Here is a 6,046-nt window from a genome sequence, read left to right as displayed (position 1 = left end):
GCGCTGTGGGAGGGGTGTGGGACAGGTGGCAGTACCAAGGGTGGGGGAGTGGCATGGGTGCAGATACAACCAACTCTAAGACAGCAGGCAATGTAAATTGATTCCAAACAATTGGTTTATTGATCATTACAGGCGATGTAAATTGATTCCAAACAATTGGTTTATTGATCATTACAGAATGTCCCTCTAGTGCTTCCTGCTTCTTTCCCTCTCCCTTCCCCCTTTTCCCAGTCATGATTCCCCTCTCCCTGTCCCCTTCCCACTCTGTCCACAATAGAGACCCTTACCAGAATCAGGTTTATTATTTTTATGTCATGGATTTTTTTGTGGCAGCAGTACAGTGTAATACATAAAATTACTACAGTTTTAGGCACCCTAGCTACTCTGGTCCCAGTAGAGCACTACCTGTGATTCTGGCAGGTGTCAGGCTGGTGGAGCTGAACGCCATGGTCAGAAGTCACAAGGGACTGCACCCTAATACCTTTCCCATCACTGTACCGGACTTTAACCATGCCACTTTGAAGAAGTCAAACAAACCACCACCAACAAGTCCCCTTTAGAACTTCTACTCTTGGCATATAGGCAGAGCCTGAAGACAGCACCAACGGTGAAGATATGGTCGAGGGAAATAAAGGAGTATTTGCAGACCTGCTTTGAACCAGTGGATTGGACTGTATTTAGGAATTGATCTTTGGATCTGAATGAATATACTGTAGCTAACTTCATAAAAACCTGTATGGATGAGTGTGTGGCTTCAAAACCATACCGGACATATCCAAACCAGAAGCCACGGGTGAACTGTGAGATTTGCAGTCTACCGAGGGGCTCATCCGTGGCATTCAAAACTGGCAATGTAGAACTCTACAGGAAGTCCAGATATGACCAATGGGAAGTCATGGTGAGAGCAAAAAGGCAATTCCGTATTAAGTTAGAGACACAACCAGGCAGATGGCACCTGTGGCAGGGTTCAAATTCAAGTTTACGGTCATCTGACTGTACATCTATAAAACTGAATGAAACAATGTTCCCCTGGACCACAATGCATGCACACAGCACATAACACAGACAGCACATAAACCAAACTAGCACCATAAATATGTTAATAAAATGCATGCAGCACATGTAAACTGTGAACGTACAGTAAACAGCATGCTACCCTAGTGATAAAACTTCAGTGGTGGCAGGGCAGTCATTAGTCTCAGAGCCTGAGGGAAGAGGCTGTTACCCAGTCTGGCAGTCCTAGTCCCGATGCTTCTGTACCTCCTCCCCAACGGTAGTGGGTAAAAAGAGATTGTGGGATCGGAGGTCGGATCCTGCACAATGATTTGGGCCCTTCGTTGCAATGCTGTCTGTAAATGTCACAAATAGGGGAAAGGGAGACACTGGTGATCCTCTCAGTGGTTTTAACTATCCTCTGTAGGGTCTTGCGGTCTGATGCATTGCAGCCTCCGTATCACACAATGATCTCGGTGGTGCTCTTGTAGTTAGTTGTTAGTATGGGCACAGGGAGCCTCGCACGCCTTAATCTCCTCAGAAAGTGTAGACGCTGATGTGCCTTCCTGACTAGTGAGGAGCTGTTGTGGGTCCAGGTTAGATCGCCTGTTATGTGCACACCAGGGAACTTCGTGATCTTCACTCTCCCCACAGCAGAGCCATTGGTGTGCAATGGAGAGTGGTTGACCAGTGCCTTCCTGAAGTCCATAATCTTCTCTTTTGTCTTCTCATTCAGACTCGGGTTATTATTTGACAGGGTTCTCTGTATGCCGACTCAGCATTGTTACTGAAGAGGCCATCATCAGCGAACTTGATGCAATTGCAGCTGAATCTGGCAGTGCAGTCCTGAGCACTCAACCCTGAGGCCACCAGTGCTCAGGCTGATGGAGCTTGAGATGTTGCTGCTAACTCTGACTGACTGGGTCTTTCCATCAAGCAGTCCAAGGTCCAATTACAGAGAAGGGCGTTGTGTCCTGAAGAGGACCGTTTATCCATCAGCCTCTGAGGGATGATCATGCTAAACGCCGAGCTGAAGTCAATAACAGCCTCATTTTCTAGGTGGGAAAGGATGGAGTAGAGGGCTGAGGTTATGGCATCATCAGTGGACTAGTGGACTGTTTGAGCGGTAAGCTATCTGGAAAGGGTCCAACGTAGCTGGAAGGTGGAATTGTATACGATTCATTACCAACTGCTCAAGGCATGTCATGATTGTAGAAGTCAGTGCCACTGGGCAGTAATCATGTAGGCCAGGTACCGTTGCTCTCTTGGGCACTGGTATGATGGTAGCAGCCTTGAAGCCTGCAGGGATGGTGGACTGTTCCAAAGAGATGTTAAAAATGTCCATTAATACATCTCTTAGCTGATCCATACAGCCCCTCGGCTCCAGATCAGGTATGTTGTTCAATCCGCAGCTTTGTGTGGGTTTACCCCGGCTTGGATCCTCCTCACCTCGGCTGCAGCTGGTGGAGGGGCGGTGGGTGGTGCAGGAGGGGGATTTCTTCAATGTCACATCATTCAACTGGTCAAATCGTACATAAATGGCATTCAGCCTATCAGGAAGGGAGGCGTCGCTGTCTTTGATGCGCAGGATGGGCTTGTACACGGTTACCGGTTAAATACCCTTTCACGTGCACCGCGTGTCTCTGAGGTCACAAAGGTTGTTTCTGGGTACTCACTCACGCTTTGCCTTCCTGATGGCATGAGAAATCATGGCTCTTGCTGACATTAGTCATCCTGTCCCCCGATCTGAAGGCAGTGTCGCGGTCCCTAAGCGGCGTACGAACTTCTGCAGTCAGCCAAGGTTTCTGGTTTGCCCTGGCAATGTAGTGTAGTGTTTATGTGGCCTGACTTACTATAAGGAAAAACCTAACAGCATAATAGCAGTGATGCTTCACTCCCTGATTTGCTCAACACCTTTTATGCCTGGCTTTCAAAGGGAGAGTAACACCACACATACACAAATCCCAACAGCATCTGGTGGTTCCATGTTCTCTGCCTGGGAGGACAAAGTCAGAACATCCTTCAAGAGGGCAAGAATCAGGCCCCGGCGTTTTTTTTTTTGGCTGGGCACTAAAAACATGAGGCGACAATTGGCTGGAATGACTCAGTGTTGCATATGCTGGTTTCCATTTGCTTCAAAAGGGCATCAATCATACCGATCCCCTCAAAGAGCAGGGTGAGATGCTTCAATGACGATATCCTGGTATGGTTGGAAAGGTTGGTCATGGTTGGAATTAACTCTTGCTTGAGCAAGGACCTAAACTTGCTGCAATTTGCCTACCACCGCAATAGGTCTATAACAGATAGAATCTCATTGTCTCGCTACTGGGCTTTGGGGCAAATAGAGAATGCAAAACAGACATCAGATTGCTGTTTATCAGTTACTACTCAGCATTCGACAACATTCCATCCCCTCACTACTACTCAAAAAGTTGCAAAAACTGGGCCTCTGTTCCTCCCTCCACAACTGGATCCTCAACTTCTTTATCAGGTGATCACAGTCAGTGTGAATTGATAATAATTTCTCTTCCTCACTGACAATCTGCACTGGTGCACCTCAAGGGGACATGCTTAGCCGCTGCTCTACGCTCATGTCTCTGTGGCGAGGCACAGCTGAAGCACCATCTATAAATCCACGTTTGACTCCACTGCTGTTGGCAGAATCTCAGGTGACAAGGAAGCATACAGGAGCAAGATAGATCAGCTGGTTGAGTGGTGTAGCAACAACATCTTCGCACTCAGCATCATCTGGGACATGCCTTCTTCATCTCACTATTATTGGAGAACCTGGAAATCCAAACACAGCATTTTAAGAACAGCTTCTGCCCCTCCGCCACTGGATTTCGGAACACCCCTCCGCGAACCCATGAACACTACATCATTACTCATCCTCTGCTTTGTTTTTGTAACATATTGTAGCATCATGACTTGCACTGTACTGCTGCTACAAAACGCCACTCTTCACAATATATGTCATTGATAATAAACCTGACTCTCATTTAGTGGAGCTGTTCCAGTATGATTTAGCTAAGGGCATTCTGAACTTGAACTAACAAGGAAAAGTAGTGGGGGCAACATGGTAGCATAGTGGTTGGCACATTTTACAGTACCAGCAACCTGGGTTCCCAATTCCCGCCACTACCTGTAAGGAGTTTGTACTTTCTCCCTGTGACCCTGGCTGCTCCAGTTTCCTCCCACAGTCCGAAGACGTACCGGTTGATAGGTTAATTTGTCATTGTAAATTGCCCCGTGATTAGGCTAAGGTTAAATTGGGGACATGGCACAATTAAATTGGGGACATGGCACAAAGGGCGAGAAGGGTCTTTTCTGCAACACACACAAAATGCTGGTGGAACGCAGCAGGCCAGGCAGCATCTATAGAAAGAAGTACAGTCGACATTTCGGGCCGAGACCCTTCGTCAGAACTAACTGAAAGAAGAGGTAGTAAGAGACTTGAAAGTGGTTGGGAGGGGGAGGGGGAGATCCGAAATGATAGGAGAAGACAGGAGGGGGAGCGATGAAGCTAAGAGCTGGAAAGTTGATTGGCAAAAGGGATACAAGGCTGGAGAAGGGAGAGGATCATGGGACGGGAGGCCTAGGGAGAAAGAAAAGGGGAGGGGAGCCTCCCGTCCCATGATCCTCTCCCTTCTCCAGCCTTGTATCCCTTTTGCCAATCAACTTTTCAGCTCTTAGCTCCATCCCTCCCCCTCCTGTCTTCTCCTATCATTTCGGATCTCCCCCTCCCCCTCCCACTTTCAAATCTCTTACTATCTCTTCTTTCAGTTAGTCCTGACAAAGGGTCTCGGCCAGAAACGTCGTCTGTACCTCTTCCTATAGATGCTGCCTGGCCTGCTGCGTTCCACCTGCATTTTGTCTGTGTTGCTTGAATTTCCAGCATCTGCAGATTTCCTCGTGTTAGGGTCTTTTCTGCACTGTATATATCTAGAGTTAGATAAAGCTGTAGGTTAAAAAGTAGTTTTCTTTACCATGTAAAGTAAAACTTTGTGGCGTGCACTCTGGTACATTTGGAATAATGAGTATTGCAGAGTGCCTTTGCACATTTCCTTATGTATAAAAGTTTCCCAATTATTTTGACTACCTTTTTCCCTTCCATTATCTATTCACAAATGCACTTTGTTGGTATTTTCCAGGAAAGTTCCCTGGAATGTGTTCTATCACCACAGAGAGAAGCATAGAATCATTATATATTTGCAAATGTTTTAACCTCTGGTAAATTGTTGTCTACCACAAATACACCTTTACACGCTGTTGTGTCTAAACAAACAGTTCATGTATTTGTTTTTAATTTATTTATTGAGATACAGTGCAGAGTAGGCCAATCAAGCCATCCCCCAAGTTAATCCTATTTTAGGACTAATCAAAGACCAATTAACCAACCAACAGGTCTTTGGACTGTGGGAGGAAACCAAAGCACCCAAAACATACAAACTTCTTATGGACAGCAGCGGGAATTAAACCCAGGTCGCTGCTATTGTGAAGATACGCTACCGTGCTGGCCTTTAACATGGACCTTTTAAAAGCTGCAGCAATAGCTGAAATTATGCACTTGAGTGTGACGTTTGAATCAATTTTTATTTAAATTTAGTTATGCACTTATATTTAATAACCACAAGGTGGCAGGCCAGCAACCATATGAAAAGGATGGCGGTAACTGCTGATTCACTGGTAAAGCCTTCATTCACTAAACATTGACTACATGGCAAAAAGCAAATTTCTAAATATTTTCTGTAATTTAGCTATTAATCTATTGCCGATAAGCATTTTACCTCATGGTTAAATGGACAGGTTATTCTTAAAAATGTAGTGAATAAAGAGAAATGAAATAAATTTAGTCCATACAATTATATTTAAATAAAACTGCTCTATGATTTTCTGAACGTGCTCAGTAACAGAACACAAGAAATGGAAGGAGCGGGCCAATTGACCTCCCACCCATTCGATTACAGCTTGGCTGAGTGTTTACCTCAACAATTTTTTCCACTGTTAAAACCCTTATAAAGCCATCATGCTACTGGACCAGTGTGGATAACTT

This window comes from Mobula hypostoma, chromosome 20, assembly GCF_963921235.1.
Source record: "Mobula hypostoma chromosome 20, sMobHyp1.1, whole genome shotgun sequence".
In the NCBI taxonomy this organism is placed as follows: domain Eukaryota; kingdom Metazoa; phylum Chordata; class Chondrichthyes; order Myliobatiformes; family Myliobatidae; genus Mobula; species Mobula hypostoma.
Note: the sequence above shows the minus strand (reverse complement) of the source record.